This window comes from Astatotilapia calliptera, chromosome 6 (genome assembly GCF_964374335.1).
Source record: "Astatotilapia calliptera chromosome 6, fAstCal68.1, whole genome shotgun sequence".
Taxonomy (NCBI): Eukaryota; Metazoa; Chordata; class Actinopteri; order Cichliformes; family Cichlidae; genus Astatotilapia; species Astatotilapia calliptera.
The window spans coordinates 15,795,706-15,817,159 of NC_137427.1; the positions used below are offsets into that span (position 1 = coordinate 15,795,706).

General features: G+C 38.8%; 3 long non-coding RNA genes across 3 annotated transcripts; all 3 read right to left on the bottom strand.

The window, feature by feature from the left end:
- Positions 1–2,583: 2,583 nt before the first annotated feature.
- LOC145429410 (uncharacterized) lies at positions 2,584–4,984 on the bottom strand. The gene is made up of 3 exons (XR_013909642.1): positions 4,708–4,984; positions 4,382–4,518; positions 2,584–4,295 (listed from the first exon to the last, which is right to left on the bottom strand). It is a non-coding gene; the product is annotated as an uncharacterized LOC145429410 (long non-coding RNA).
- Positions 4,985–6,524: 1,540 nt separating this feature from the next.
- On the bottom strand, positions 6,525–12,908 carry LOC145429412 (uncharacterized). Its single transcript, XR_013909644.1, has 3 exons — positions 12,769–12,908; positions 12,542–12,649; positions 6,525–6,746 (listed from the first exon to the last, which is right to left on the bottom strand). It is a non-coding gene; the product is annotated as an uncharacterized LOC145429412 (long non-coding RNA).
- Positions 12,909–13,670: 762 nt separating this feature from the next.
- Positions 13,671–20,742, bottom strand: LOC145429411 (uncharacterized). The gene is made up of 4 exons (XR_013909643.1): positions 19,793–20,742; positions 18,820–18,851; positions 17,668–17,694; positions 13,671–14,688 (listed from the first exon to the last, which is right to left on the bottom strand). It is a non-coding gene; the product is annotated as an uncharacterized LOC145429411 (long non-coding RNA).
- Between the last annotated feature and the right edge of the window lie 712 nt (positions 20,743–21,454).

Here is a 21,454-nt window from a genome sequence, read left to right on the forward strand (position 1 = left end):
GGTAAAGATCTCCCATGTGAAAGTGCACCGCTCCGCCTATGGAGTACAGCTCCAGTCAACTTCCCATACAAAGACTGAGGTATGAAGAAGCCATATGTTTGTACCAACATGTAATAGCAATGTCATTTGCCAAAATGTTTAGAATTATAGGTGGTCCAAAAGATTGACTCTGTTCATCTGGACGTAGCATTTTCAAGTGGGAGAAATGTTTCATCACTCATCCAAGTGACTTCTTCAGTCTCAGCGGACTGCAGGTTTCTGTGGTCTTTGATCAGTGCCCGTGACAATTTGTATAATATTACTGACCAATTAACTGACCTCCCAGCCTATTGCTTCTTCAGTGGGCTAGTTTCAGTCATTATGCAATGTACTGTTTAAAAGATTGGGTAAAACAGACTGAAGAAGTCACCTGGATGAGTGACAAAACATTTCTCCCACTTGAAAATGCTACGTCCAGATGAACAGAATCATCCTTTTGGGATTTACTTACATGGATCATTGAGCATGCATCAAGACGTGATTACCATATTAAATATATGCTTTTTGTGTATTGACAGACAAAGGAAGATGAAAGTACTCAAGTAACTGTAGTTGGTGTGGCCACTGCAGAGCAGTGCAGTGCACTGCAGTCCACCCAGCTGCAAGTTCTCCTTCTAACTGGAGAAACCCTCTTCATTGAAGAGGAGATGTGGAAGCCCTACGAGGAGGAGTTTGAGAAGCACAGGATCACTTTTACTGTAAAAATCAAAGGAAAACAAATAGTACACATAAAAAAAACAGAATAAATATATATAGATATAGATATATATAGATATATATATAGATATAGATATAGATATGTATATATATATATAGATCTATATATATAAATATAGTTCATTTGTTTTGTTTGTATTTTTTAAAATGTTCAAGTTGCTATGTTCATTCATTTAAACAATATTTAAAAGTTATAGTTTCAACTGCATTCTTATGCTAAGTGTTTTTTAATCTGATAAAATCTAATAAATAGCTGAAAATGCATAAAGCAGTCTCATGTTTATTAAATGAAACAGAAGACATGGTTTATAAAACACTCTCTAATGTACAGTTACATTGCATGCTCTGTACAGAGCTTAACAGACTTTTTAAGCACTTAAAACCTTCGATAAAGAACACTCCTGTAGGCCAACAACTGCCTATCTGTATGTTCAACATCATATAATACTGTTTTTATGTGTGTTTTTTAGAAGGCTGAAAGATTATATATGTTTTTCTTAAACAGTTTGAAAACATTAATAACAGTCAGTTTCAGTTTCCCTAAGTGCTGTGGTGTATTAGCTTCTGTGCTGGCTGAAGCCTATCAGGGCAAGTCCATTTAGCTCAGAATTCATATGATTACTACCAGTGTTTATTAGAGTAAAAGAAATAAATGTGAGAAGAACATGTGTAGTTTCTTTTAAAAAGCCTCATGGCAATGGGGATAAAGACCGTCCTGAACCTCTGAGTCCTGCAGTGCAGTAAGATGACCCTCTCACTGCAGTTCATCTTGTCCTGTGAGGATGCTTAGGTGGCTGTATTTATTGTTCTCCATTTTAGATTACAACTTCTTCCTCATCTGCTCTGCACGATGTCTGACTGACTCAACATCTTTGCAGACTGTCCTGCATTGTTTTGTTTTGTTTTTAGGTCTGGTGAACTCTTTACCACCTCCTTGGTGTTGGTGTTCAGGAGAAGACTGTTGTCATTGCTTCAGTCAGTTAAACAAATCTATACTAGAAAAATTTGCATTTCCTGCGAAAATGCAGTGTGCATGCTGTAAAGCTGAAGCTGTCTGCTGAAAATAGTTGAAAATAGCTGAAGAAGCTGAAGAAATCAAAGTCAGTGTTTAAAAAGTTGTTGAAATTTTAATAACTTTGCAGAACAACATCAAGTTAGCAAAAATGTAATAACTTATCAGAAATGCAATAACTTAGAAGAAACATAACAATTCAGCAGAAATGTTGTAGTTTACCAGAAGCTACAACTTAGCAGAAATGTAATAATTTAGTCAAAAATTAATAACTTGGCAGAAATATTACAACTTACCAGAACTGCTATAATTTTGCAGAAATGTAATTATTAGGAAAAAAATTTATACAGATAACAGCTGAAAACGATGAAGTAACCTCAAAGTTACTTGTTTAACTGTGAAAAATGACCAGAAACATTAGAAAAGAAAGAAAACCAATTCAATTCAATTTATATAGCGCCAAATCACAACAAAAGTCACCTTAAGGCGCTTCATAGATACAGAGAAAAACCCAACAATCATATGACATATGACCCCTATGAGCAAGCACTTTGGCGACAGTGGGAAGGAAAAACTCCCTTTTAACAGGAAGAAACCTCCAGCAGAACCAGGCTCAGGGAGGGGCGGCCATCTGCTGCGACCGGTTGGGGTGAGAGAAGGAAGACAGGAATACCAGCCAGCAGATAAACTGATGTGAAACAAAACCAAGCTAAAATTGCAGAATTTACACAGTTGGTGAAATGTAAAAATGGCAACATAAAAACAAACAAACAAACAAAAAAAAAAACCAAACAACATTTAGTTAATAAATGCACAAGATGATTCGATGATAAATATGGTACCAATCTACAAAATACTGTCGAAATGAAGTCCACATTGTGATATATTTCAGGTGTGGAGAGTCACACAGCTAAACAATCGATGTGCATATTTAAAGAATCAAATAAAGAACATTGTTGTGGAATAAATTACAGTGAATAATAATCACTGCCCTGCGTTAGAGAGTGACTTATGATGAGGTATTAATTGGCTTAACTTTACCTCTAACAGCTTTTCAGATAGTGCTGTGACCAGGGTGAAATCCATCATAAAGTAACTGTAAACAGTAGAACCATTAGCATGAATGTTATGGTTCTACCCTGATCAAAACTCAAGTCTGCTGTTTGACCTGATATAAAATGATAAAGAGGAACACATATAAATGACCTTTATGAACTTTTCAAAATGACTTTATATGTCTGACCCATTATCTATATATATTAGAGCAGATGTGGAAAACAACTGTTAGACCTACTCTATACTAACACAAACACAGTCAAAAATTCATTGCTAGTGTGACATGTGGTCCTTTTTGCCTTTGGCCAATGATATGCTGGTTACTTGGACCAGTTTAGTATTTGCTGTCACAGAGGAATGTTAACCATAAATCCAAAAGACAAAACTGAAAAAATATGTTAATTGCAAACATGTTTTTGCTTAGTAAGAGGATTGAAATTACATGGAAACTGTCACCTTAAAGCCTCATTGTAAATATCATCACAAACAGATGTTTTCCACACGGTTAACAAAGCTCCACCACATCCAATCACTGCATATAAATCTAAAAGAAAACAACAACAAATAAAATGTAATTAACACAAGTGAAGTCTAAGGAGCTTGGAAAGAAAAGCGTCTGGACTTCTTTGAGTTCCTTGAAGACGTTTCACCTCTCATCCGAGAAGCTTCTTCAGTTCTAAGGGTCAATGGTGGAGAGTCCCAGATTTAAACCCAGTGGGAGTTTCCCCCCAAAGAGGGACAAAGAACCCCCTGATGATCCTCTACCTAATCACATGAGCCAAGGTGTGAAAGTGGGTGTGGGTCCCAATCAGCCACGGTTTCGGGTGAGCTCATTGTGAAACCTGGCCCCACCCTATCATGTGATTTCCCGAGGTCAGGAAATCACCCACGCCCACTCCCAGGATGTGAGTGGACGTTACGGTGTCTGGGGAGGGAACTCAAAACTGGATTATAGATGGCAGACAGTTGGTGTCATAAACCACCGCCTCTGTTTAAAGATGGTCGCTCACAGTGGACGTAAATGGCTTCTTTCACTCCTCCATCTGTCCAAAATGTGAACATTGGCATCCTCAAAGACTGACCTTTGTCCTTTAGATGCAGATGAACTGCTGAGTCTTGTCCCGTGGAGGTGGCTCTTCTATGTTGTGCCATGTGCTTGTGAAGTGGCTGTTTGGTCTCTCCGATGTAGAAGTCCAGGCATTCCTCGCTGCACTGTACAGCGTACACCACATTGTTAAGTTTGTGTTTAGGAGTTTTGTCTTTCGGGTGAACCAGTTTCTGTCTGAGTGTGTTACTGGGTCTGAAGTACACTGGGATGTCGTATTTGGAGAAAACTCTCCTGAGTTTTTCTGATACACCGGCTACATAGGGGATGACAATGTTGTTGTGTCTGTCTTTCTTATCCTCCCTCGCTGGTGTCTGATGTTCTTTTCTGTGAAGCTGGAATGCAGGCACACTGGACGAGCTTATTCTAAAAAATACAGAAAAAGGAACATTTTATTTGTGTTAAGGCCTAAAAACTACAAATAAGTTATACAATGAACAATATTGAAATACCTTATAGGTGCTGCAGGCCATATAACCAGAATCCAGAGCAATCTCACACTCACATGATGGTGAGGAAAGACATGAGCTCTGCAGTGAGGTTTGAATGTCTCAGTTGGAACACTGAAGAACTCAGAAGACAGCAATACCTGCACAGAGAGACAGAGTAGAAAAAGCATAGATTTGTAATCCATAATGTGAATTAAAACTCAAAAAGTGTCAACAAGTATAATCATTTGAGTGTGGAATTATTTATGCAATAAACAGGATTTTAATTAATTAATTGAATTAAAAAACACTGACATTTGTTTTTTTAAATCAAAGATAAAGAATCATACCGCTCTCTGCTCTGAGGATCACTGAGCATCTCTGACAGGAAATACAGTTTCCTCAGTATGAGTCATCATTGATGGTCTCAGAGGTGTGTAGTGTGGCAGCATGATGATGGTCTCCAGATCAGGCAGGAGGTCAGGTGATGGGTGTGTCATCTTCTCCATTGAAGACACACTGGTATGGCAGTTCATAACACAGCAGTCTCCTTGTGGCATGTAGTTATCTGTGCAGTCCAGCACTGATGGATCAAGTTTGGCTCAGCAGTTCATGAAGATGGTGTCTGAAAAAATATATCTAACAAAACACGTGCTTATAACACCACCCACCCAGCTCAGCCCCCAAGTGTCTATGTAATGCTGGTATGGGGTGTCGGTTACTAAGTCTAATCAGAAAGCGGGGGCTACACCTAAAGCCCACACTTTTTGATGTCTTTGTTTATTAGCAGCTTTTTCCAGCTGCTCAGAGAATTCTGACTTGGCCTTTATCCACCCAAACCCAAACCCACCCGGATAAAGGCCAAGTCAAACTCACACACCATACCAGCATTACATAGACACTTGGGGGCTGATCTGGGTGGGTGGTGTTAAACTGTAGTCGGGAACTTTCAGAAAACTATCCATTTACTTCTAAATCAGTTTTTATACATATTCTGTAAGCTGTACTAATGTTTTTCTCTACATAATGTATCATTATAGACATCTCTGGTAGCCTAAAGATAGTTTATAACTTTTGACATTTTTTACCTGTAAAACATGATAAGCAAAAACTCATTCATCACAAAAACTTTTGATTCTACAAAAGCTACTATAATCAAGAAAATATAATTGTCTGTATTTATTCATGTGACCCATAATAAATACCTGCATTTATGTGGGATTTATTTATTTACTATTTCATATTTTCAAGCCCTTGGAGGGGAAGATCTCGTTTGTTGAGCTACATACGTCACAGTAAAAAGATTTAGTCATTTAAAACATGAGAATAAAAGAAATGATGTTGGTTTAATAAATGTTGCAGCACATTTCAGATCAGAGGTGCATGATAGCAGATGTTCTCTGCTCTGCATGAAGTTCAGCAATGATTTGGTGAAATGATTAATAACATTGCAATAAGAAAGGGTCTTCTGACAGACAGAGTAGGGAAGACCCTTTTTTCAATGAAAAATCTTTTTCATGCTCTACAATCAGTAAACTCTGTAACAAACATGATCTGTAATTGTTTCAAAACTCACCAGACGACTTCATGATTGGCTCGAGGACAGGACACAAAAGACAGGGTTGTGGTAACTGTAATATGATCTCAGAACACCTGAATACAGACATTTCTGTGGCTGAGAAATAAAAATGAGGTCAAGCAGGGTGTTCTTGTCTGTAGTGCCAGAAGTGATCAGCTGTGAATACCCTCTCGACTGAAACTGCTCCAGAATCTGTTTTCTTCCACTCTGCAACTGGTTCTCATTAAAATCTCCACACACAATTATTGGGTGACAGTCCATGATTTCAAGTGAATCTAAAAGACTTACCAGGTTTTGCATGAATGGTGTCAAACTGTAGTCAGGGGGTCTGTACACAACAGCAATGAGTGCAGGGAATGGAGCCTGAACCTTCAACACTAAAAACTCAAGATCAGTGACATTATGCAGATACTGTTTTACCTGAACCTGAAAATGATTCCTCAAATACACAACAACTCCCCCACCACTTCTGCTGGCCATGTGAGGAAAGTTTGTGTAGGAAACATGTCTGTTGCGTTTGAACATGGTGTAGCCATCCAAATGAAGACTGTCTGCAACAAAGGAGCCTTGAAGGTGAGACTCGGTGAGACACAAAACATCTGCTAAACACATTTCATGATGACTCTTGATGTCACTGATGTGAGATGGCAAACCCTCCGTATTGTGATGGATCAGTGTAAGAGTGTCAAGTCTGCTGGCTGTTTCTCTGACCTGAAGAAGAGGCATCATTTCCTCAACACTGGCTTGTCTCATGGTTTGGAGCGCTGCAGTTACCTCGGGATTGGCGTAAATCTTTTTCTCATCCAAGTCCTGCAAATAGAGTCCACTGAGAGACGTCACCCTGCTGAGAGCAACGTAAGCCATACCTGGTTCAAAAATGTTCTTCATTGAAACTACAGCTGTCTGTGTTGTAAGACCCTGAGTTTTGTGAATTGTGCAAGCGAATGCTAGCTTTACAGGAAACTGTCTGCGTACTGCTCCTTTAAACTTCAGACTCTCCTCTGCTCTCTCAATGTAAACCAGATCATCAGATGCTGCATTAGCACTGCGGTTGTGTCTCATAGGCTGCCGGTTGTCCATTCTGAGCCCCAGTTTAATTATGTGTCCATCATTTTCAGATCTCACCACCTTTACCAGTATACCAAAAGCACCGTTGACCAAACCGTTTAGTGTGTCCAAATTTCTGGTCAGCATGACTCGAGCTCCTTCAGCAACATTCAGAGTGTCAGGTAAATCATTTCTCCCACCTGTAAATGGTTTGTCTCTTCGTTCCATTCTGCCTGTACATTTATCCTTCTGGAAATCGTCTGCATTGATGATTATGATGTTTGAATGAAGCTTCTTCAGGGTATCTGTGTTGTGGGATTCCACATTCTTGTTGGTGGCATAAATGTGTAAGACCTCAGTTGGACATTCTTCTGGTGCAGTCACAGCCTGTGACAACAAATCTCTGTCGCACTGAGAAAGCTCATCTGTCTTTTCTTTGACTCTAATCCTGTTCAGCATCTCTGCAAAGGCCACATCATCTTTCTGACGCATGATCTCGGTTAGAGTGATCATCTGAAAATGTTCCTGCCATAGGTCAATCTGTTCTGGATCGTAAACACAGAGAGGTTTAGACTGTCGCACTGGTGGCAGCTGGTAAAAATCTCCAACAGCTAAAACTGACATTCCACCAAAAGGTCTCTGAGTGCCTTTGATTTGTTTCAGTCTTGCATCCACATAAGCAAAAAGGGGTTTTGAAACCATTGAAATCTCATCAATAACAATAATTTCAGCATTCATCAGCTCAGATCTGACTTCATCCAGTTGGTTACCAAGTCCTTGAATGGGTGGTTTCAGACTCCTGGGTAGTTTCAGTAGAGAATGTAATGTAGAGCCATTGATAGAAAAAGCTGCTGTACCGGTAAATGAAGTCAGTAAAACAGTTGGATTTGATATGTCAGCTTCTTCTGCATTAGCAGGCAGTCTGCTCAGGATCTTTGATGCTTCAGAGTGAATACACTTAATCAGGTGTGACTTTCCAGTTCCTGCACCACCATTGATATAGAAGAAAAATGGATCTGGGTTCAAACCACAAACTCGCTGAATACACCAGTCTCTTATGGCATAGAACACGCAGGCCTGCTTCTGGTTCAGATTCTGATACATTACACGTACCACGGCTGGATCTACTGCAGGTTGTTCTCTGACGGCTCTGATCTTTGTTACAGCATCAGACTGACGACTGTAGTCGGGGACATTCTCCTGTTCGTTCTCATCATCAGAATGTCTCTCAGGAAGATTCTCATCACATTGCAGCCTCACAACTTCAGATTCAGGAGCCAGATTACACCATTCATCAATCACAACATCCCTATTTTGTTCAAACTCTTCCAGTGCACTCTCAATATCCTCAGAGTTCTTCTCATACTTGTCTTTATTTCTTTTCACAACCCTTTTCACAGACTCACTGTGGTCTGAACATGGAAGTCGTACAAAACCTGAGTTGTAGAAGGACTGATAGGTTTGGAACCCTTGTGGTTTCAGTTCCTGCTCTGATCTGTGTGGAAGGTAAAGTCTCAACAGTCGACCATAATATTGCTCAGGATCTTTTTCCTGTGAACAGTGGTAATATCTGATTATAGCTGGTTTATCATTCTTTCGCCTTTGTACAAATCCAAGCTGGTTTAGAAGAGGAAGCACATCTTTTCCTTCATTTGGACCACTTACCAACCTGCACAAGGCAGCAAAATCAGCCAGTGACATTTCCTCATATTCTGGGGTCTCAGGTCTGCATTTGTATTTATCACTCAAACTTGTCATCCAAATATTACAACTGTCGTGTGTTGTGCTTTCCAGGAAGCTCATGGGCCGACTCATTTTTACTGGGTTATCATCTGTTGGTACAAATACAACACTGCGGGAACATTTTTTCATTTTTAGGCCACAGACTCGAGTCACACACTCCTGTGCGCTGATTTCTCTCTTTTTTGAGTAAGCCTGCATCACAGCTCTCATTTCATCACACTCATTGACGGTGTTCTTATCAGAGTTGTCAATAACTGTCTTCAGGTATTCAGAGAGGCCAGATTCTTTCTTTGTTATATATTTACAGAGGTATTCTATACATGAATAGGCATTCAAAATGAATGAGACATCTAAATTAGAGTTCCAGGCTTCAAGCAGGTCTGGGTTGTAATTGTTGATCCAACACTCATTTGGGTCACGTTTCAGAATCAGAGCTGTTTTCTTGTTTATGTCTTGGAGGCACTGTTCATACTCATTCATTGTCAAGTTGCATCGTGACAGAATCTGCTCTATGGTGAGGGAAGCAGCTTCAGGTTCCTTCAGCAGGTTCAACAAAGGTCTGAGTTTGGCTTTTGCAGCTTCAGTGTCTGAATCCTCATCCTGTCTCACAATCATTGTTCTTGTGGCTGGTGGTTTGGGAAACCCAAATCTACAACCAGAGTTCACACTCTTAAAGCATGTCTTTGTGTGGTTTTTGCTGTGCTTTTGTAGCTCAGTGACTTTTTTGTGCAGTTCAGGTTGTTTTTCTGGATCAGGGAGTTGAGCTGAGATGTATCTGTCAACAAAGTCACAGACAGTTTGGTCGTCATCCACATCTGCTTCTACCTTTTCTCGAATCCACAGCAACATGTGTATATGTGGACTACCTCTGTGCTGGAACTCAACTCTGTAAAAGTAATCAATGATCTCACCAAGGGGCTGTGCAGGAGAAAAAAGCAAATCTCTGAACAAAGCCTCAACACGTTTATCAAACATTCGCATGGTGGTTACTGGATTTGATCTTAGAATTTCACACTTTTCTGACCAGTCCAGGGCTTCAAAATCAACCTCTTCACCTTGCTGTCTCTTTATTGCTTGAATCACTTCAGGCCATCTCATCTCAGCAGCAGAGAAAGTGACAAAGAACTGAGGTGTTCCTATTTGGCGAACCATGCTGAATAGATCTCTGGTAGTTTTCTGCCAGTAAGCTGGAGTTCCTCTGAGTGGCTGCATAAATCTGATTGCATCTTTATTTCTTACCAGCTTCTCTACTTCTGTCTTACTTTGTAACATTCCCGATGTGATTTTGCGTCCATCTTTGGTCATAGTTTTACCTTTCCTTAGCTGTATTGTCATGCTGGAATTAGCCAAGTGTATTTCAGTGACAAACTGTGAGAAAAACAGGTAATTTGTGTCTTTAGCAAATCTTGCATCAATGTTGAAAAGCCTTGACTTGAAGTAAGCACTTGGTGTGAGTTTAAGACGTCTCTTTTCATCCAGTGTATTCTGACCAGTAGGAAACTGCACAGGAAATGCCATGGCTTCCAAATGAGGAGTTCTGAAGAAGCTAACAGGATTGTTTCTTTCTGCAGGAGCCACACAATATGTGTTATCAGTGAAACAGAGAATCTCTTCTGAAATGTCTACGGGCTGCAGACAACTTTCTAGAGCAAAACCTCCATTGTTCAAATCACTTTCTGGTTCATCTGGATTTTGTTCCTCTGGTTGTTCATCACAGGATTGCATATTAATATCTTGGTCACTTTGAGACTCACTTTCACACAAAAGGGCATCTTTTTCATAGTTGTCAATTTCCATTAAATCTGCTTCATTATAATCATCACTTGCCATGCTGGCTTCATCACTGCTGTCATCATCAGGTAACGTTGGATCACAAAGCAATGCATCATCTCTGATAATAATATCTGTGTACTGTGGATGAATTTGTTTCAGTTTACGCAGAGCTTGAATGAGTTTAGACCAGGTGACAGTCTGGAACAGCTGATGGCCTTTGTAGCACAGTCGTCTTTTCAGCTTTATCCTCATGATCTGTGATTGGCTTCTGATCCTCGGTAAACTGTCAACTGTTTGTTGGACCTCAGATGGTACACACACCACATTACCACGTATGAGTCTCTGTCTCCCCTTTGGAAGAGGAATAATCTTAGCAAATGGTATGCATTTGGCAATCAGATGTCTCTCCAGAATGTTGAGATCACAAAGTTCAGCTGGAATATCCTGCAGTTCTAAACCGTTAACAGCAGCAAGCCTGGGCATGCATCCACTTTTGAGGGAACTGTGACATGTGTGACAGATATACTCTTTTTTTCTCTCAACAGGAAAGCTGCAGTGATCATGACATGCTTCATCACACACATGAACAAATTTACCAGTTAGGCACTGATGAGCTACAGTCTGGTGTTTTGAGTAATTTTCTCTTTTGCAGATTTTTACCTGATTAGGAAAAGAAGCTTTTAGACAAACAGTACAAACATAAGATGGTGCTGACTTAATGTTTGATCTGAAACGAGATATGGCCTCATTCATTAAAGTGTTCTCTGGATGACACTGTAAACTCTCAGCTGGTCGATGCATCTGGCGATATTTCCGTTTTATATTCATTGCACATCTGATATTATGCATCTGTCTGAAAGAAAAACCGTTCCAATATTTTACTCTCATTCGTTCTCTCATATTGTCCTTGTGTTGTTGCTGAAATTGTTTTTCTTCTCCATACCGCTTTGTCATATAAGATCGTTTTTTCTGTTTAAAATCTTCGCTTTTTTTATATAGGTTATATACATATGACCTCATGTAAGCTTTGTGTTTCTCTCTGAATCCAGCACAAGTTCTGTATATTCTTCTTATACGCTCTTTCTGCTTTTCTCTGAATATGGGAGACTCTCTATATGTTCTTGTTACACGTTCCTTCTGCTTTTCTCTGAATAGGGGATTGTCTTTATATGTCCTTATGACACATTCTCTTTTTCTCTCTCTAATTTTAGCACTTTCCCTATACATCTTTCTTAAATGTTCTCTCTGTTTCTCCTTATAGGTAGCATTTAATTTATACAATTCATTTTTGTACATGCTCTTTTTCTGTCTGTGATCAGGATCATTACACTTCTTAGTTGAGTTTTTTTTCTTTGTCTTGAAGCTTTCATCAAACCTGTACATCTGCCTTTCTTTCTTCTTCTGATTTTCCTTTCTCTGTGGTACTTTTTCTTGGGCTAATAATCTTCTCCTTATTTTTCTCCTTTGCTGTTTATTATATTTCAGCAGTTTATCTGAGAGTTCCTCTGTTATATTAGTTAAACAGTAGGCAGTGTTTGAATCATTCTGAGGAACAGAATCTGATGTTACCTGCGTTTCTCTCACAGAGGATGCAGATGTTTCTTTTTCTAAATACTCAGAAGGAAGATGGTTGTTTTCAGTAGCAGCTGTCTCATTTGAATAATCCACTCTGGATGATGTCACTTCAGTCGTTAAAGTGTCTCTCACAGTCTTCTGTGTCTGGTCAGTAGATCTTTGGGAGTTTATTTCATGAACGGCTTCATTTAAAGCTGGTGCTGTAACAGTTGTAGCTGTTTGTCTGTATTCGGTGGTTTGATTAGCATCTCTTTGGTCAGCAGCGTTTTCACTGTGAAACTCGATGGGCTGTAGCTCATAAGTACAGCTTGGTGCGATGCTGAACATTCTGTACAAACGTTTGATCCTGTCAATCATGTCATTAAGACGTGTGAATTTCAACATAACTGCAGTTCCACCACTTACACTTAGCGACAATGGCATACCAGTAGACTTACGTGGGTGAGGATCAAAATATGCATATTCACCTGAAGTCAGCCTGCTAACAGCGATGACTGTTCCTCCCATGACTAGCAAAGCATAGCGAACGTCTGAAGCCAAACACTGTAATCCCTGTTCAAGGCTCGGAAAGTGATCTGTACCATCAAATGTGCCGTAATGAGCAAACTGAGACATGTCGACTTGATACTCGTGTGTGCGGCTGGTAACAACTGAGGGAAGTTCATCGCAGGCTAGAAACACACTGTTCACAAACCTCAGTCTGGCATCTGAATAGACGGCATGGCCTTTGTCCAACACACGGTTTAGATCTGCTCTGGTAATAAATTCATCCTCGTGTAAGAATGACAGGAAAACCAAACTGTTAGCCATGCATTGCTGATTCCGGTACTTTCCATACCTAGGAGCGGCCTGGCTTCGGGAAGCACAGACGCTACTCACTCGTGGACTTTCACTGTTTGTAACCTGTACATGAGACTGTCCTGGAGCTTGTCCATCATGCTGTGTTTGTACAGTTAGCTGGGGTTTAGTCTGGATTACCTGCATAACTTCAGGCTCTGGGACAGACACTGAGGGAACACTTCTTTTTACCACATCTGCATAAGACACTGTGGCTGTCTGAACACTGCTCTGCACTTCTGTGCTGGGAAAAGCTGAAACACACACCTTTACCTGCTCACTGCTCTGAGAAACATTCACCTGTTCTTTCTGCTTTTGCCATCTAAGCTTCAGGGACTGCGACCTTTGACTTTTTCTTGGCATTTTGCTGAAGTACAATCTGGAGCTTATATGTGGTTATACACAAATATAAACAAAACTGAACCTTGAAACACAGAAAAACTTATAACTCCTTAAGTTACTGTTAAATCTGAGAAATGTACTATTATACTATAAAATGTTTTTATGAATATATGAATAGATGTTAAAAAGCTGATTTGTACTCCAAACTCAAAATAAAGGAAATTCAAAGTTCTCTGGAAACAATTTGGTGCGTTTTATTGTACCTCTTTTAGAAACGGGGTTTCTTCAGCTGGATGTTCTGCAGCAGTCAGGAAACAGGAAGTCTGGGTCCTCAGGCACTTCTCGATGACAATACTGACTGAATACTTACACTGAGTGACAAAATGGGTTAGTCCTTAAATAATAATACTATAAACTTGCAGTCAAATGTTATAGCCAATGAAACAGACTAACAGACTGGATCTAATTTATTATTTATCTGAATGTATGTATTACAAAATAACCAGATTATCTTATTACAAATAAACTTATAAAAAGGTGATATTTTATACAATTGATCAAAGTAAGCCAAACTAGCAGTCCAAACTAAAGTCTAATGCAAAATTAAAATGACAAATGTAGGGCTGTGTAAGTAGTTTCTACTATAAGTTCTACTGTACTGTAATTCTACTACTGTATATTCAACTTGTAATTTAAAGCAAAATGACTGAATGTGAGAGAGCTTAATGACAGGAAAGAAAGAGCAGTGAGAGCAGAGATCTCTCAGAATTCTGTAACAGATAGATCAAGTTCTGGTAACTTGGATTTCTGAAAATTGGATTCTGAAAGGATTCTCAAAACTTGGATTCTCAAATTAGATAGAGCAGTAGAGATAGAGGGATACAAGATGGAATGGCTTTCAAATTAGATAGAGCGGTAGGGATAGAGGGATACAAGATAGAATGGCTTTCAAATTAGATAGAGCAGTAGGGATAGAGGGATACAAGATAGAATGGCTTTCAAATTAGATAGAGCAGTAGGGATAGAGGGATACAAGATAGAATGGCTTTCAAATTAGATAGAGCAGTAGGGATAGAGGGATACAAGATAGAATGGCTTTCAAATTAGATAGAGCAGTAGGGATAGAGGGATACAAGATAGAATGGCTTTCAAATTAGATAGAGCAGTAGAGATAGAGGGATACAAGATGGAATGGCTTTCAAATTAGATAGAGCGGTAGAGATAGAGGGATACAAGATAGAATGGCTTTCAAATTAGATAGAGCAGTAGGGATAGAGGGATACAAGATAGAATGGCTTTCAAATTAGATAGAGCAGTAGGGATAGAGGGATACAAGATAGAATGGCTTTCAAATTAGATAGAGTTGGGAGAGTGATAGGATAGACAGAATTGCTTATAATGATAGAGAGAGAGAGGATCTTCTGCAGCAGGTCACCTGTAAGACACAAAAGGCATGGAATTAGTCATATTTCCAACATGCTTGGATTTACCATATTCTTCAGACTATATGGCACACCTAAAATCCTGTCATTATCTCAAAAACATACAATGTGCCTAGCGTATCGATTCTGGTTATGCTTACTGACCTCAAACGGGATTTCTGTGGTACACAGCGCTCAAAATTCTGTCAAATATTTTAGTAAGACTTCGTAAGCTACTTGATGTATTGTCAGAGCATTATGGCTACCATAGTCAGGACCCTCGCAGAGTAATTCGTACGGTGCTTCAACATAACATTATGGTGTGTGTACAAGGACCTGGCACGTGCTAAGAGACATGCTTAAGAAGCAGATTTCAAACTGATCAACCCATGAAGAGTTTGATGGATTTGTGGATGAGGAATGAACTGAAAAAGTGAGTGTATTGTTCTGTATTTTATGTGTTACAACTGAACAGTGTTGAGAGTTGTTTGTGAATGACTTGAATAAAGTTTGACTTATCTGACTGTTTGTTTGGCTTAATCTGCCTTAAAAACAGGCTTGTTTATTGACATTATGCCTTATAATCTCAAAAATACAATACATGTAGGGCTTTAAATACTAAAGACTTCTACAGTAAATTATTGGACTGAACAGAATGACAATGTTTAACAAATGATGGTGGAACTGTTATAAGGACATTTTTACATTCTATTAAAACAATAAACTAAGTCTATAAACTCAAACTAAGACGTGCTGCTACAGTAACTTACTGTAAATATTAAATGGTCCAACAAAACCAACACACTGAGGTTACAGCACAGTTTCAGGTCACTCTGTATGAATTTTGGCAAAATGAGAAATTTGGAGACAGCTAGTTTCTACACAGCAGTTTCTACATATTTCAGTCACATTTGGGGCATGTTTGATACACAGCAATAAGCACTACACTAAATCTATAATAAACTTATCATAGCTGATATAAAGGCCTAATTAGCAAAATTTAGTATGATGATCATTTCTTTGTAGATCATTTCATGATAAAAAGAACAGAAGTGAGTGCTGTATCTGAGCTGTTGCATGTAAGATCTTTGCTGGAGATTCCCACATTTCTTAAACAAACAAACAAACAAACATGACTTTCAGACAGTTCATCTTTTGTAAATTAGGGCAGGATTATTTTCAAAAAACAGCCTTGATAAAAATATCAGGCCACTATAAAATGTCTTATGTTTATGTTTTCATCCCACCTATATTTTGCAAGTCATTATGACAAATTACAAAAAGCATTTTTTAGGCAGTGATTTAAGGGAAGAAGCTTTTGAAATCCACAATGCCCTACCACCAGTGGTCTCAAACTCTGGTCCTTAAGGCCTGGTGTCCAGAAACTTTTCTATGTGTCCCTGTTGCAACACACCTGAATAACATTAGTAGGTCATTAGCAAAACTCTACAGAACGTGACTGCATGCTGAGGTGGTAATTCAGCCATTTGATTCATGTTATAGCAGCTCATGAGTGAATGAACATGATGCAATGAAAGTACTTTTAGAAGTACATTTTTCCAAACACTTAAATTACTTAAATTTGAACAGTCTTCGGGGATGCCACTTCAACACAGTCAAATTCTATACTCTCACTAATGACCTACAAATGTTATTCAGGTGTTTTGTAACAGGGACACGTGGAAAAGCTTCAGGACACCGGCCCTTGAAGAGTGGAGTTTGAGACCCCTGCCCTATGTGAATATTTAATTGTCCCTAAACTGCTAGTCGTGAGCTGCTCTAATGTGAAACAAACACATATAGTTCTGTAAAGGTTTACAAAGAGATTTCTAAGGATCTGGAGACCCCAGAAAACAAAAACGCTCCCAGATATTGTAGCTGAACAGGCAAAAACAAGTTGCCTAATAATATCTCGATGATAACCAAGAGCTGTGCTGACTAACTGCACTAAACTGAATCATCTATAGTGAGAGAAAAACACCAGCATTAAAGTCAAACATGGTGCTGTTACTGTGATGTCCCAGAGTTCCTTTACTACTTCAGGACCTACATCAACTCATCAGGTCCTGGGCTTAAGTTTAATCACACTTAGGATCTGAAGCACACAAGCAAGTCCAATTGAATGAATGAAACAAAACACTTGGTGTAAACGAATCAGTCTGGACTTTAATGAAATTAAGATACTTGGTATGACTTGAAAACCCTATCCATCCATCCATCCATCCATCCATTCGCTTCCGCTTATCCTTTTCAGGGGGCACTGGAGCCTATCCCACCTGTCATAGGGCGAGAGGCAGGGTACACCCTGGACAGGTCGCCAGTCTGTCGCAGGGCCAACACACAGGGACAGACAACCATTCGCACTCACATTCATTCGCAGATACACACCTAGTGACAATTTGGATTATTCAATTAACCTATCCCCACAAGCTGCATGTCTTTGGACGGTGGGAGGAAGCCGGAGTACCCGGAGGGAACCCACGCAAACACCGGGAGAACATGCAAACTCCACACAGAAAGACCCCGGCCTGATGTTGGAATTAAACTCAGGACCTTCTTGCTGTGCGGCAACAGTGCTAACCACCGTGGTACTTGGTATGACTTGAAAACCCTATATTGGGCCTTAATTAAGACTTTTTTCTTTTCTTTTTTTGCCTGTCCTGTTTGGATCTAATTAAGACAATTCTGAAATTATGGTGGACCAAAATCAACCAGTGATGTAAACCAGTCATTACCAGTTACTGTAAATGCTTGATGGTAATTGTTGCTATCAGGGCATCCACAGCTGGGTATTAGAGACCAATATGTTTTTACATTAGACCAGGTTGTTCTGGTTCAAAAATGAAATCATCACTTTAAAACTGCTTTTTGTATTTATCCAGGTCATCCTTGTTAGATGATTTGAAACATGTGAAAAAAAGCATAAACAAAATAAATCTGCAAGGAAGAAAGACCTTTCTCAGCACTGTACTGCAGACAAAACCTTTACTTACCAGACTTGCGACGATCAGATCAGTATCCTAGAGAAAGGAAACAACACATCAGATCACTGTTTAATGACTTACACTGTTGAACCTCTTCACACACAATCCAATTTACTGTGACATGAAATAACTAGTAAGATCCTCAATTTCTTCAAGCCTTTATGAACTCACTGTAGTCTAAAGAGGACAAACTTTAGTTACAGAGTCTCACATGACGATAACATGTGTAATAAAGGCATGCATACTACAGAAGTGCAAAGAAGAGGCACCAATATTTGTTGGTACAGATTATGGCTTTTTAGCTCCATCATTTTCTATCACAAGTCAGTGCTTAATAAAGTGTGGAAAAACCACAACTGTTAGAATCAACGGAAAACCTCATTAGGTTTTAGTTCTGATCTGAATATGTAAATCCTAAAATACATGTAAATTCTGACATGTTATAGTAACAACAGTGGCACGCCATTTTTGCAATTAATTTCTTAAAAATTATAATAAAAAGTCCTTCCATTGTACCTGTTGGCAGGAATCTTTTTGTATTTTGCAATATTTCCCTTTTATATATAATTTTCAAACACATTGTATCAAGCAACTTATTAAGAAACTGATTTAAACTTAGTGTACATAAATTACACACAGGCTTTAACATACACAACATTGCCTACTCACAACTCTGGTTCTCTTAGTCTTTTATTATTGCTTAAATGTTTAACGTACCACTTCTGTTCACTCAGGCAAAAATACTTCTATAGTGGTCTGACTTTAATGTAATACATAAGCAGAATATGAGTGAAGATATAAATCAACAACTGTGGTGCTCTTAAGTGTTTAAGCTACCACTTACACTAACTCACCTAAAATGCGTTCATAGTTATGTCTGCTAGGTAAATCCATAAACAAACGGAGAACATGAACAACTGTATAAAAACAGTTGTTTGTGTTCAAACATAAAAATCAGACACAAATGGCCTGTTAAACTTCAGGGACAGTCAGAGGTCATGTGTGGGGCCTTTGCTGCTACAAGGTATAAATTCTGACCATTTGATTTTGCCCATCAATAAATGGTAATGTCACAAAAACCAAACTACGTTAGGTAAGTTGCTAAACATGTTACACAGTGACAATGTCATATTACTGCAGTTACAATTGCTGCTTACTTACCAGCAAAGGCAAAACCGAAGTTCTGTTTCACTCTGTAACAAAAGAACAAAAATACAGAATGAGACAACTGAAATCAGCATCAGAGTCAATACTGCATCACAATCTGTAGTGAAAAAAAAATGTTAAATTCTTTGTTTACTATAAACACCCGATCTTCTCTTTCTGCACCTTATTAAAGATTTCTGTCTTTATTAAGGTGATGTGTCGTTTTATCGATCTGCAATAAGCCACAGAAATTCCTCATTAACGTAAAGCTCTAATACTTTGGTGCTATTACATAACACAGCAGATACCACAAGCAATGATTTGCTCGCACTGCACACTTGATCAAATGATAACATCACAGTTTCAAAGCATGCAACAATCACAAATGATACTTGATACTATAAATGCTTGATGGTAGTTCTTCGTATCAGGGCTTCCACAGCTGGGTATTAGAGACCAGCATCTTCTCACATTAGAACAGATAGCTCTGGTTTGGTTTTCTCTGCTTCATATGTGAAATCATCCCTTTAAAATGCTTTTTTGTATTTATTCATATCATCCCTGTTAGATGATTTGAAACATGTGACAAAAAAGCATGAACAAAATAAATCTGCAAGGAAAAAAAGACTTTTCCCAGCACTGTACCTCAGACAAAATGAACTCACTTTAGTCTAAAGAGGGCAAAATTTAATTGCAGAGTCTCAAATGGCCTTAACATGTGTAATAAAAACAATAATTACTACAGAAATGCTTTGATAAGCCTTTAAAATTAGACATAAATGGCCTATTAAACTTCAGGGACATTTTTAGGGACACTCAGAGATCTAGTGGGGGGGGGGGGTTTCCTGCTTATAAATCCTAAATGTGTTTTTGCCCATGGGCAAATGGCAAGATATCACAAAAAGCCAAACTATTGTATGTAAATTGCTAAAAACTGTTACACAATCCCAATTTCATATTGCTTCAGTTACAATCACTGTTTACTTACCAGCAAAGGCAAAACCAAGCTTTATTTCACTCTGTGTAACAAAAGACAAAGAACAAAAATACAGGATCAGAAAACTCAAATCAGCATCAATACTGCATCACTCTCTGTTGTCAAAAAGATTCACTAAACTTCTTTGTTTACTACAGCTGGAATACAAACAACAACTCTCCTCTGTTTTCTTTGGTCTACATCTCATTTAAGATTGCAAAACACTCATACATGAAAAACTGCACGACATATTTTTAAGGCTTTAATATTTGAGGTGGTCTGCATTCAAATTCTACTTCCTAAAATATTACCAACTGCACATAGTATCATAGTAAATATGCTGTAGTTTTAAAATAAATATCTATGTACCATACTAATAATAATACACTGCCATATTTTATTTATGTGAAGGTGGGCTGTTGTTTATTTCATTAATTTCCCACAAAGTGAGAATTTAAACTGTGCTGCAGATTTAGGTTGGCACAAACAAGCCTTTGTTAAACAGTTCTTAAAAATTAAAGTCTACATATTAGGAGTTCTTATTATTCTTGGGCTATGTCCACACGTACTTTTGAAAATGGAGATTTTTCTATGCGTTTGCACCTTTCGTCCACACTTAAACGGCGTTTTCGGTCACTGAAAAACTAAAAACGCTTGCCAGAATATTTTCGAAAACTCCGTTTTTGCATTTATGTGTGGACAGGGAAACGGAGAAAACGCAGCGCCTTTTTTGACGTCACACTGTGCGCAACGTTATTGTTTCGGTGAAATGCATTTCTACAATACGGTTACTGTTAATTGTTCTCTCTGCAGTGTTTAAATGCTTACATATGCGCACACAGTTACTGTCCCCCCACAGATATGACTCGGTTCTGCTTCTATGCCCCATCTTTGTTTACCATTTCCCACCGAGGCTTCTAGACTTCTGATTGGCCAACATTTCTACACGGTTAGGAATATAGCGCCACCTGCTGCTTTGGTATGTTCCTAGCAGCGTTCTCCTTCATTTCTGCATTTATGTGTGGACGGGATTGTTTTTTAAAACAGAAACGGAAAATCTCCGTTTTCAAAAATACCCGTGTATGTGGGGACATAGCCTATGTTTAATCCTCAGTTTCTCCCCCTCCTTTGTCTTAATTAACCCACAAGACCTGGACAAACGTGACTCTTTTTCTCCCGTGTTCGGTCAGAGGCGGTAAAATGGCTCCTTTGATCTTGCCGACAGCTGACACTGAATCTAAGATGGCGGTTCGTTAAAAACTTTACAGCATAAAGAATGAGGCTGTTTTAACCAACTGATTTGTGAAGAGAACTAACTGCACCTTATGTAACAGACTGACAAACACACCAAATGTAATTAATAAAACAACACAATAACCGTGGTTCACAGTCAAATTTTCATTTCACACTGGGCTCAAAGGAGCGCTAGGCATTAGCATCGGGTTGTTAGCTCATCAAACACTCCTTTTACATACAAAAATGACAAAGTTTCACTAAGAAAAAGCAACCACTGTGTTACTCTAATATGAGTTATACCTCGGTTGGCTTTATAAATCACTAAAAGAACTCGTTAAATCACACAAACAGACTATAAACATTTAGGAGAGAAGAGGAGAAGCAGAGCGGCAGCACTCACCCAGAGCGGACTCAGCGAAGTGTGCGGAAAGGCGGATG